The sequence below is a fragment of the Thamnophis elegans genome, chromosome 3 (genome assembly GCF_009769535.1).
Source record: "Thamnophis elegans isolate rThaEle1 chromosome 3, rThaEle1.pri, whole genome shotgun sequence".
Lineage (NCBI taxonomy): Eukaryota > Metazoa > Chordata > Lepidosauria > Squamata > Colubridae > Thamnophis > Thamnophis elegans.
The window spans coordinates 108,934,027-108,947,642 of record NC_045543.1 but is presented as its reverse complement, the minus strand read 5'-3'; positions in this window follow the sequence as shown (position 1 = coordinate 108,947,642).

The window sequence follows — 13,616 nt, the reverse complement described above, 5'->3', positions numbered from 1 at the left end:
TTCTCATGATTTTTGGATACAGGCAAGGCATATTTTCTACGTAACGATCAGTAGATTAATTTAGCAACTGGGACATGTCTAGCTTTGTAATCAGTTTGTGCAATTTTGCAGCACTCACATATTAAGTGTGAAACAGTTTCAACTTATTATTATGGTTTGTCACACAATCAGTCAGAAATAGGTTTATGGTATTAAATGGTATCATCTTTATAAGGGTGCAAACTTCTGCACTTGACTGATGGTCAAAAGGAAAGGTCACAGATCGTCTTCATGTGATTTCTCATTTAACAACCATAGTGATTTTCTTAAAGAGCATGACAAAGGAGATCCTAAAATTGGGTGTTGCCATCCCTCTCTTAATGACTGTGCTGCTTAATGACCAATTTTCTGGTCCCAATTATTTTCATAAGTCATGGATTACCTGTACTGCCTAGAACCCCTGAAGCAAAGAGGTTTACAAATAGCATAAATGAATGAGTTTTGGTTCTAAAAGAGCCCAGAATGAGTGATCTCTTGATCTTCTCCCTTCTGTCTTGTTTTTTTTTAATACCATAACTCATGTAGCTGGTCATGGCTAAAAGATACAGAACTCTATGTGTTTCTTTTGTATTTCCAGACTAACCATTCTCACCACATTTACCAATTTTTTCCAGAAAAAATCCTGCAACTAGTCTGGTCACCTTTCTTTGAGTAGAATTTTGTGGGAACAAAAAAAATGGGGGGGGGAATCATAGAAATTGTAACAAGACTGCCGCTGGAAGATCTTGTATTTAGGAACCCCCTGATGTTGCCAGTGTTGAAAAAGCTAAAGAGAATCGTTACTTGGGGCCCTACACCTATATTCTTCACATAATATCTTTTCTTTCTCTCTGTCTCTCTGTCTCTCTCTTCTCTCTCTCTCTTCGTTCTTTCTTTCAGTTTGGTCTTTCACCTCTTCCTTCCATCCATTCTCTGCATGCACTTATTTTGCATAAACATCCAGCTTATTAGCAAGCCTCCAAGGATGTTATTCCCATATTAGCATGCAACAATATCTTTTTGTCTTTTTATTTAAAAAAAATTGCAAAGGTTACCTGCACTGCTGGACAGAACCAAAGTTGTGTCCATCACCTTGATTTCTCAAAGGATTGTAAGCAAGCAAAAGCTCTCTGGAGACATAAAGATGCCAGGCAGTTTTGCCTTCCATTTTCCCTGAAGCCCTCTCTCCAAAGCCACATCCCTTTTCCCTGTAGATGCTCTGTGCAGGTAGAGTCAGGGAACAATCACTGTCCAACGTCTCTGGCAAGGTTTCCTTTCTCTCTGCAGGAGAATTGGGGAATGAACTTCAGAAGACAGGATTGTTCTTTCTGTTGTTCTGCACAGAATAAAAATTTAGGAGAGCAGGAGTTTGTAACAAAAGGTGAGCTGCAGGTGAAGGACATCTCTTCATAGCAGCCTTATTTAATCTTTTTCTGAAAGTACATTTGGAATAAGTCACCCTCTGGATTAAATTCTTCCTTCTGAGTGAAAGAAAGAGCTCCATTGTAGGATCTGACTGAAAATGATGACCATCACTGTTCAGGAACTGAGATCATTTCAATCATTGACCCAAGAGGTTTCTAAATGATATTGCTTCCCACATCTAAGGAATAACAGCTTTGATTCTACCTGTATGTCTGAAAGAGCTTCATGTAAGTATACTGAATAAACATTAAAGGGACAGAGCATCAAAATACAAATATAATATTGATAACACTTTGCCTTTCAACCAATAAAATAGAAATTACTGGGAATCCCTCTGAAGCTACTAATCAGTTGAGTACATAAGATTATTGTGGGCTATGCCTAATTTTTCGTAGTGATCGTTGCCAATATTGGGTTATTTTCCTATATTTTTGTTAAAAAGTCAATGTTTAAAGCAGAATTGAGCAAAAAAATTTTTTTCCTTTTAAGGATATTCTCTTGGAAATCTTTTCTATGACAATTGTAGGCTGGACTTAAAAGACCCATGAATGAGACCAAAGTAGAAAAGTGGGTTCCCATAATCCTCTCTCTCATACACACATGCTTTTTGTTGTTGTTTTTTCTGACAATCCTCCCACTTATCCCACTGCTTCCTTTCTGATCTGACACCTCTCTCTCTCTCCTTTTCCTCTTTTCCTTATGTAACAGGCTATGAGATTTTATAGAAAGCTTGTCCATTATGATATAACTCAGTTGTATTTGTATTTATTAGTTTGTCAAACATGTACAAGATATCAGGTATAAATATAAACATGGATGTGAACAAAAGAAATGAATACAAATAAATGGGGACAGTAGGACAGGGACAGTAGGCACGCTGGTGCACTTATGCTGCAGGTGCATATATTTTATTCTGGGCTTTTTACCATTCCATATAAAGTTTCGAATCATTTTGTCCAAATCATTATAAAATTTTTCCCCTAGCTTAATCGGTGCCGTTTGAAATAGGTAGAGGATTTTTGGCAGAACATTCATTTTAATTACTGCGACTCTTCCCATCAGTGATAGTTGTAGTTTTGACCAGGTTTTTAAGTCCTTTTGGGTATTCTGTAACAACTTATCATAGTTGTCTTCTTTTATGGAAGAGCATTTCGCAGACAGCCAGATCCCTAAATACTTAATTTTTTTAGTTACCTTTAATTCCATTGTTTCCTCTAGTTCTCCAATCTGGTCTTTGGGGAAATTTTTTATAATCATTTTTGTTTTTTCCTTGTTTATTTTTAAACCGGCCACACACCCAAAGTTCTCAATGTCCTTCATCAAATTCGGTCCTGAAAGTAAGGGGTCTTCCACGATAAAGACCATGTCATCCGCGAAGGCCTGTACTTTATATTGTTCTTTTTTTATGGTCAAGCCCCTAATTTCCTGATTTGATCTTATCCGATTTAAAAGGACCTCTAGTGACGTAATAAATAGTAGTGGGGAGAGCGGGCACCCTTGTCTAACACCCTTTCCAATTTGTATCCTCTCCGTTAGTTCCCCATTGACTATAATATTTGCAAATTGCCGTGAATATATAGATTCTATAATCTTAATAAATTTATCGCCAAATTTCATCATTTTTAGTTGAGTGGTTAGAAAGTTCCAATCTAGGTTATCAAAGGCTTTCTGAGCGTCGACAAAGATTAATGCGAGTTGTTTCTCGGATCTTGTTTGATAGAATTCCAGGGTATCAATTATTATTCTTGTATTGTTTCTAATATGTCTTTTTGGGAGAAAGCCGTTTTGATCCGAATGGATGCTTTGATTTAATATTATTTTTAGTCTTTCCGCCAATATTGATACAAAGATTTTGTAATCTGCATTTAACAGGGATATGGGTCTATAATTTTGGACCTTGCTACTGTCCGCCTCTTCCTTTGGTATTAGGGTGATGTAAGCTTCCCCCCATGATTTTGGGACCCTACCATTTTGTAATGCCTCATTACATAGTTCTAATAATTTGTCTTCCATGGTATTTTGAAGTTTTTTATATATTTCCGACGGAAGCCCATCCGGCCCAGGTGTTTTATTGTTTTTTTGTTTTTGAATGGCCTTTTTCAGTTCTTCTTGTGTGATTTCTTTATCGAGCATCTCTCTCATCTCCTCCGACAAGACTGGAAGCTTCTGCTTTATAAGGTATTTTCTAATGTCTTGTTCATTAATTTCGTCTTGTTTATATAGTTTCCTATAATAGTTCTGTACTATCTTTTTCTTTTCTCCTATTTCTTGTTTCAAATTCCCCTCCTCGTCATACAGTTGTTTAATAATTCTTTTGACCTTCTCCTTTCTTATTTTGTGGGCCAACCATCTCCCAGTTTTATTTGCATGTTCAAAATAATTCTGCTTCATTCTCTTAATGTTTTGTGCTATTTCCTGGTGCACTTATGGATGCCCCCTTTGTGGACCTCTTAGGAATGGGGTGAGGTCTACAGTAGACAGTTTAAGGTTGAAGCTGTGAGGGTTTGAGGATGTAACAATGGAATCAGGTAGAGCATTCCAGGCATTGACCACTCTGTTGCTGAAGTCGTATTTTCTGCAATTGAGTTTGGAGCGGTTTACTCTAAGTTTCTATCGATTGTTTCCCCATGTATTATTGAGGTTGAAGCTGAAGAAGTTGACAAGTAGACATTGTAGCAGACAATTTTGTATACTGTTCTTAGATCATACCACAGGTGGTGCAGTTCCAGATTCACTGTGTCTTTATTTAAGTTATTTAAATAAATAACTTATTTGTTTGTATTCACTATTGACATATTTGTGTCCTTATTATTACTTAAAAGAAATAGCTTACCATTCCTCTCCTAGAAGATAATATATATGGGAAGGAATTCTCCCCCCATTTCGTCCCTATAGCTATTCCCTCTTGTAGGCTGAGCTTTTATTACTTAAAAGTAATAGCTTACCATTCCTCTCCTAGGAGATAACATATATGGGAAGGGATTCTCCCCTCCTTACATCCCTATAGCTATTTCCTCTTGTAGGCTGAGCTTAAAGGAATCAACTGAAGTCACCCAATAACCTCCATGACTAGAGAAAATTTAATTCTGGATTTCTTCCATCTCTGCTTAGGACCTTTACTACTACCTTACAGCAACCTAATTTTATTTGGAGGACTGCTTGGGGACAAGAGAGTTCTTCATGAGATATTTCCATTCACAGCATAGATGGAAGTAAAATGGGAAAACAAGCAGTGCCTTTTGTTAATTCTCCAATACAACAGGCAGTTCTGAAAGTGATTAGTGTGTGTGTGTGTGTGTGTGTGTGTGTACGTATGCATGTGTGAAAGAGGGAAAGAGATTATATATTATTATATACAAAATATACTCATTTAATAATAGCAGATAAAGCAAATATTATGACAGTGAAGATGTTTCCTGAAATTTGTGACAACATCACATCAAAGCCCAAACAAAAGTGCTACACTTGGTGATGGAAATAAAATCTTGACAATGACAAATAAATCCTCAACACTTTCTCAAGGTTTGAAAATCTTTTTCGTTTTGAGCTACAACTCCCATCAATTTTGGCACTGGAAAGCATTCATGACTGCTGTCAAGACAAAAGTAAAATTGATGAATCTGAAAATGTTGAGACAGCCTGGCCTGTTGCAGCTAAGACTGACTGTGGAATTTCTTGTTATTATCAGCACAATGCAATTAAATGATTCAGCATACTTCGGAATCTCTGGCTAAACAAGCTGAGGCGAAAACACTATTTTCAATATGGAAATTATAAATGGTATTTGACTTTGGATTTGCATTACAGGTAATATTTTTAAAGTGCTTCATACCAAAAAACATCTTAAAAAAGAATTGTTAGTTGCTTCTTTAAGGAGTCAAGGAACACCTGCCAAAGTTGGCTACATAAATAGACAAACTACCTGCTTGCCAGGTAACCAAAGGGAACCCAAAATAACATATGATATCAGCAAATAAAAGAGCAAGGAAGCTCAGGAAGGAAGGGGAAAAGGCTGCGAGATAAGCATTAGTTGAATGTGCAGAGTTGCTCCACTATAGATGTGAAGGCTACATTGTACGCTCATGCTTTCTCTTCATTTTCTATTTCTAAGTCAAATGACTTAGAAAACGTCATGACAAATGAACAGACTCAGCCAACATATATCTAGGATTTGTGTAATCAATTAATTGCTTCCTTCATGTATCTTGGAGCCTTGCTAAGCCCGAGCGTCTTCTGCATACTACAATTATTTTCAGGAATGTAACAAATTAAGAACCAGTTTCATCAGGGATACCTGGAAGGGATCTAGTTAAATAAAATGGTCTCAGTTGAAAACTGTTCTTAATTATTGAGTATTGTGATTCAGGGGAACATGAGTTGCTGATGTCACTGCCAGCTGTTCTCACAGCAGGAAAACAGCTACTAAATGTATATAGGAAAGAGCATAAGTACTTCAAAGATAGTGTATCTACAATGTGAAAGACCTAGGGCTCATTCATATGTGTCAGCCTTACCAATCAGACCAAATAAGAAACACAACCAGATAAGCTAATTGTATTTTAATGTAAAGACTTTTGCAAGCCTGAAAGTACAGTCCTCAGCTTATCCACATTTATTTTATACTTGAGAAACTAGAGAAGAACACTATTGTACTGGGCTCCACTCAATATCCAGTTGAAGGTTATGATTTCTAATCTGACTTGTCTAACCTGACAATTCTCTAGGCAGAACTTTGCCCAGCTCCCAACATCTTTCCCACATATCATTACGACACGTTGGTTCAAACATTTATTTTTATTAACGTATTTTAATGTTATGATCAAATTAATCTAAAAGTGGAAGAGTTCCAGTCTGATTCCCATTGCCCAACCTCATCCTACCATAATTCAAAGGACAGTTTGGAAATTATTCCCCACCCTCAGCCTTAAAATAAAAGAAGGTCTGCTGATAGGACAATAAACACAGCAGTCAATCATTGTCCTTAACCTCTCCTATATTTGTATGTGAAGACTTGCCAGTTCTTTTATAGAGGCAGAATAGATATTGGCTGATAGGACAGAGAATTATGCTGGAATACTTTTGGGCTGCTTGGTGGACTGGAGAAAAGTTCATTTGAGTTGTTGTTTCGATGATGAATAAAAACAAGAATAAATAACATCTTGTTTTGTGAAGAAATAGTGAAGTTCTGAAAGTCTTCTAGTTGAACTTCTTTTGTGGGGTGGGAATTGCTCTTCCAGCTCTATTTTGATTCAGATTCAGATTCTGATTCTGAACTTATAAACCACTTGTAAACTTAAAAGATAGTGCTGCATAGTCATTTATGTACTATTATTTCTCTCCATGGTCCTTATTGAAAGTTACTAGGTGCACTTGTTAGTATACTTACACTTTTTAAAAGTTATATAGATAAATTACAAATAGGTGCAAAACAGCAAGCAACATTTAAAAAATCATCAGTAAACAAAAGGCCACAGTACATATAAGAAAGCACAAAAAGATAGACTGGAAAGAGAAAAGAAAAATGATATTTTACTTCTGAGAGCTTGCTCAAGCCAGCCAGATTTTAAAAGCCTAGCAAAATTTCAGAGATTTGTGCTATTTGCTTTGAGATTTAGAATGATTTCCTCAGTGTTATCATAAAAATGCTCCCTGCTCCTCTCTTGCTTGCACATAAATTCAGGAAATATAGAAAAGCTGACAAATCAGATTTCTAAAACACAGGACTGAAATGCTGCGGAGATTTCCACACCTATCTTTCAAGAACATCATACAAATAAATTGAATAATAATTGCAAGACACTTTAAGAATGCACACACACAGCAAACAGCGTGCTGTAGGTTTCCAACCCAATCCGTGAAAGGGATACAGATTAAATCAGACAAAATTGTTCACATGAGACAAAGAATCTTGGCTTGTAATTGTAATTTTATCACAAGTCATCTTCTAATAACTGATTTTAAAGCCTTGTGTTAGTAGTCTCTTAATAGTGAAGTTAATGCCAAGAGAGACATCACCTGAGCTGCATGCATCTCTTGGATTGTGCTGAAAATCCCCATGCAACAGTTTTGTGCACAGGAGTCTACATTGCACCATTGCCCATTCATATTCTCTATCATACAAACAAGCATACCGTACCTGCCATAAAGCTCTTAATATCTACTCAGAATTATAAAGTCAATAAAATAGTGCACTATGGATAAATTAACAGCTCAATTTCCTATTAGCCTTTACAAGTGGCACAATGTGTGTGTGTGTGTGTGTGTGTGTGTGTGTGTGTGTGTGTGTGTGTGTGTGTTTGAGAAAAATGATTGAAATGAGTAGGTACTGGGGAGCATTAATAAACATGGATGGAGAATATTTGATCATCCAGATAGTGTTGAATTCTAGGTCACATAAACTAGAGCAGATTAGCCAAAAGTAAAGGATAAGGACAACCTAACATCAGGGCAGTGGTGGGTTTCAAATTTTTTTAGAAGCTCTTTTGTAGGTGTGGGCTGCTTTGTGGGAGTGGCTTGCCAGCCATGTGACTGGGTGGGAGTGGCCAACTTGTAAAATGTGGTGAGACTCACTTAACAACACTCTTGCTTAGCAACCAAATGTTGGCTCAGAAACTCTGGCATTTGAAGCATGCAAGTCTTAAAGCTATCAAGTTACAAGACTCTTGCACCCCTTTTTTTAAGAAAAAAAATCCCAGGGGTGTTCAAACTTGACAGCTTTAAGACTTGTGGACTTCAATTCCCAGAATTCCTCCTCTTGCTCTTCATCTTGATGATGTGCAGGCGGGCAGGAGGAGGGAGCTGGAACTGGTTCTAAACGGCACTGTAGATTTAGAACTGGCAGGATCCCATCTCTGCATCAGGGTGACCACATCATTCAGCCCTACATTATCAGATAATTGATAATGATTGGTTTTGGAAATTTTGGTATATGTCCTTGTGATTGTTTTGGGCATATGGTCAGACCTACAATATGAAGAGCTGAATAGGAGATAGAGATCAGCCTATGATGATGCATAAATATTGGCTGAATATTAAAACATATTTCTTTAGGATAAGAGCAGTTCAAAACTGCAGCCAGATGCTAAGATGGCTTCTTGTTGGCAAAACATAGAGCAAATATTGAAATGACTAATAAAAATAAAATGGAAGCTCAGCAAATTTGATTAAGTATGTATTTTGTATACGCTGCAGAATTTACTGTCCATTTTGAATAACACTGAGTTTGGGAGGTATGTTATGCATAATTCTGATTTCTTTAAAATGTCTTCAACTGAAGAAATATTAATGGTAGTTCTGTGATAATGTTTAGTGAACATGTACAGAGATTTGAGTACTGTACACCATCTTCAAGATCAGATTTCCATTTTCTGTGTTGTGTTTATCCTAACCCCTTCTGGATATGATTTCCTGATTTATGATATACTTACTTGCTGGGAAAATGGTCTGTCTTGACATTGTAATGTGGCTTAGAAGAAGGTAGTTGTTTTGTAGGTCATGTTCACACATGGTGAACCAGCCTGTCTGATTAATACTGCATTGGAAATGTTTCAGATAAGGGCTAAACCCATCAATTTACTTTGCTGTTTGGCAGGGAGCCCATGGACAAGGTGTTCTGGACTGGTTTTTTGCTACTGTAAGGTCAAGAGCATCATACCTATATACCACAAATTACAATAATCAAGATACAGACATGAAATGCATAGATCAACATTGCTAAATTCAGACTTTGCTGGGAAGAAAACTCTCCTGTGTTGTTTGGATTTCTTCCCTGCTAGCTTCATTTATTTCTTTTTTGTTACCAAAAAAGAGAGCAGAACTCCTGCATAAGAGCAAGAGTTACAAAATACAAATGGGAAAGGATAATTCAAGCATCACCAAATGAGTAAAAAAAATCAAAGCACAAGCAGCAGGCCTCAAATGAAGTCAGTCCACCTAGACTAAGTAGAATAAATAAAGAGTGTGAAACACAAAATAATGTTTCGCTACGTCATTTACTTTCTCTTTTCTTTTATAGAGAAAAACTGCTACTTATACATCTCTTTTATTTAATTGATGGAGATAGCACAGCTTTTCTATGATTGTGATTGCAAGCTTTCAATTGTTTCCAAAAATGTTTATGGAAATAAAAAAAAAGTGGAGGAAGAATGGAAGCCAGAGACAATCTCACTTCTCTTTCTACAGTTATGGGTAGGTGGAGATCAGCCTCAATTTTCTAGATAGTTATAGGTTTAGCAATTTGTCCTGGATTACAGAAATGAAAGGAGTAAGAGGCCAGTAAGAAAAAGGCAGCTTTATGGTGCATTTTAAAAAACCTGATCAAAGACAGGGACCAACTAATGATCGAAAGACAAGGCACTTTTTAATGCTTTGCTACTATCCAGTTTCTGATTATTTTATAATTAGAGAAGGAGTATCCAATCTGGTTTTCCTAGATATTCAGTGCTCATCAGATTTTGGCAGGTTGATTGCAGAGGTTCTCCAAGACAAACGACAGAAATATATTATATTGCAAGCTTTGTCCCTTTGGTATATGCATCATTACATTGCATGCACAATATAACGATGCATACACAAAAGCTGTGTTATAATGTTATTTTCATCACATGAAACTCTTTTATCCTGAAGAAGCTTCTGGGTCAGTTTATGTATTTATAATGAGTCTACTAACCTAGTGACTTCCTGAGGATTTGGAAATTATAGTTGTCCTCGCTAGTTCATCAAAATGGGTCTAGGCCAACTGAGAATCTAGTATAATCAACCAAGGCCTGAAAGTCAAACTCGATTTTCCTTGAGCTTGATTACTCTTAAATGTCACATTTTGGGAAAGAAAGATTGTGTAATGCCAAAGGAGGCAGGACTTGAAGGGAGATATAGCACAGTAGAAATACTGTGGATCTTGCCCTTAGAAGCAACTTTTAATTTTCTATGTAGGGTAGCCTCGGGCTGCTTGATGTGGATTTTTTGAGCAGGGGAGACAAATAATAGTCTACCCTTCCCTTATGCTTCCTTACTACACAGAGCAGAAAAACTGAAACAGCTTGATGATCTTGAAAGGGAAGGAGACAGGTAAGAGAAATCAGATTGGTACCTTTCTCCTGGTGTGCAAGAAGACACTATGTGGGCACAATAAAGGACACAGTTTATCTTAGGTGTTAACATCAGTTGAAGAGGGCTTGGAACCTTTGTAAGAATGTCAAATTTAGAGGTCTTGAGTCTCACCATTCTAAAGCATTCAACTGTATGATTATTCTGCCTGTAAACGTTATGGTACGATTTACATTGCTTTCTTTATCAATCTTACGTAATAGTTTTGGGTGTGTATAAACCCCAACCTTGCCTAATTCCTACAGCTTTCTTGGCATGGTTTTTCACAAGCGTTTGCTATTGCCTTCTTCCTAGAGCTGAGAAAAAGTGATTGGCTTCATGCCCAAAGCAGGACTACACCTCACAAGTCTCCTAGTTTCTCGCCCGATGCTTAATCTCTATACTTAACATCTTTGGATATCCTTAGAACTTAAAACTAGTCTTTTTGAAGGCAATTCCATCATTTTAAATATTCTACCCTCTGAAGTCCAGATGAACTCCACATTTTTAGACTCTAGAAGACAGAGACAATATTGTTATTTGGAGGTTTGAACTGGCATCACTGACATTATTTTAATTAACTTAAAACTTTTTAAATAATATTTATGTTTTTTTAATGTGAACCACCCAGAGTTTGCAGAATCAGGCAGAATATAAATATATAAATAAATAAATTATCCTTACCCCCATTGGGGCCTGCTGTGCTGCCTCCTTATGGCAGGGAAGGATTCCAAAGAGGGATGAACAGAAAATGTTAGGTATGTCAAGGATATATATATTCCAGGTACCCATTAACATAGGCAGGTACCTATATTGGGAAATATGGGACTAATATAGGACAATGCTGGATGCAGATGATCACTTTAGTAACAATGGTAAAGGCATGAATTCATATTGTGCAGAGGGCAATGGTAAACTCCTATATTTTAATTTTTTTTAAAAAAACCAAATGGTAGGAAATTTGGAGAAAATCTAATTTATCTGGTTACTAAGTGGGACCACATAAATCAACATCGCCTTGACCCATGATCAAGGATCAAATTAATTAACTAACTAATCAGCTCTAATTTTGTTTTAGTTTGAAAATGTGGAAAAATATCTATAACTATTTCATTTATCAAAAACTGCTGAATGTATGTTTGTTTAATGATCTGTTCTGATCAACTTCGCAAGATCCTATGTTAAAGACAATTTGAAAACTAAGTTAACATTAATTAGATCCAAGTTGTATTAAACACTTTTAATATGACATTAACACCGAAGATTGCTTCCCTTTGGGTCTTTCATTGGTCTGATTTACTCTTACATTTTCCTCTGTGGTGTGTGTGCATATGTGCATTATTTTTCCTTACAAAACATAAGTTCCCTGGATTTATTATGCCCCAAGGATTCTTCAACATTCAGACTGTGATAGACTAGTTCAAACCAGCATCCTATAGCCTGAGCAAGAGAAATCCTTTGGAGCATAGGTCAGTTGACTGTAGCTTTAACGAAAACACGCTCACCATGGGTGGTCGAGCTTTTATTCCTATTTGTACTTTGTGTGACTTTGATAGAAAAAAAATGTTTCTTTTTCTTGTCATGTGCTGCTTTCAATTTCAAAACTTGCCTGAAAGCTGGCATACGGGACCCCTGCTTTCTAAAATGCTTGGAGACTTACAAAGCCAAATGTATTCTTCTTCGTTGTCGTCTTTTCAGAATGGAGTGGATTTCAGCACCGAGGCTGCCCCCTGGCCATTTACCAGACAGACTGTACATTGTATTCATACTTTTTAGCCCATGTTGCCCTACAAGGCTCACCAGGATATGCAGTACCAGTAATAATATTTACCATCTTGTCAGGCAGCCAACAGCAACAAATGTAATGAAAAGGTTTTCATGCTATTCAACAGAAGCTCCATTTTTATGGACCAATCCTGGGAGAAATGCATTGAGTACACAGTGTTTCTTATCACATCAACAAGCTGAATTTTAAACCAGACAAGGTGGAGCTATTCAGGACAGGGAAATTGGTCATCATGTAGAAAGTGGATTAAGTTGTAGGTCCCTTGAAGACTGACGTCCCCATTTAGAGGTTCTTCTGAACTGACCACCAATAGTATCCAATAATACTTTTTATCAACCCAGATGGGTACACAACTGCCTTGTGGTTTCCCCAAACTTCTCTCTCTTTTTATATTATAATCAGAGTATTGGAAAATTTATTACCTAAAGCTTTCTCTTTAAGGTGGTTTTGGTCTTACTTTATTTTAGGATGTGAATTGTGCTAGTATCTGTTAATATTTTCCTTTGCTATAACACAACTTTCAATCACACTTCCTTCATGTCTACCTTTCCTAGTCTGTACAAGCTTGATAAGTTCCCTGTCAGCAGCATCCTGAGGGAGTCACTGGATGAGTCAGTGGGAAACCAACGAAATGTCAAACATTAGAGAGATGATTAGACATTGAAAAATAAGTCATTTACATGCCGCAGCTTTTTTCAACCTTGTCATAAATGAACACACATCACACACCACTCCTAAAACTCTACCAACATTCTCTTCTTCTTTGAAAGAAAATGTGAAAGTAAAATCTTTCAATCAAATTAATTGAGCAAATGTAGAAAAACATGCTGGATAATTGTTCTGCATGATATTACGTACTACCCTATTCAGAGAAACTATTCTTGTCAAAATTAGCCATGTACTAATCACATCCTGGCTAAACTACTGCATTGACTTCATTTGGTGCAGAATGTGATGCTTAACTGCTGGCAGAGCCATACAAGCAGAACATATAACCCCATAAAGTTGCCTAACTGTGCTTTCAAAGCCTAATGTTTGAATTTCTGGCTTGACAGAAAACATCTTGTATATTAAATACCACATCTGTGTCCTAAATAACCTGAAAGATACTCAGAACAAGTATCTTGATTATGATAAATATTATGTGGATAGGGCAATTACAGACTACATAAGCATGACCCACCATTTTGAACTGATCACTGAAATTTACCAGCAGTCAGTATGTATAATGGAGAATTAAATAAATATGTGCTATTCAGCTAGCCAGCAGAGACCACACATTCTACAGTAGCTACACTTACCA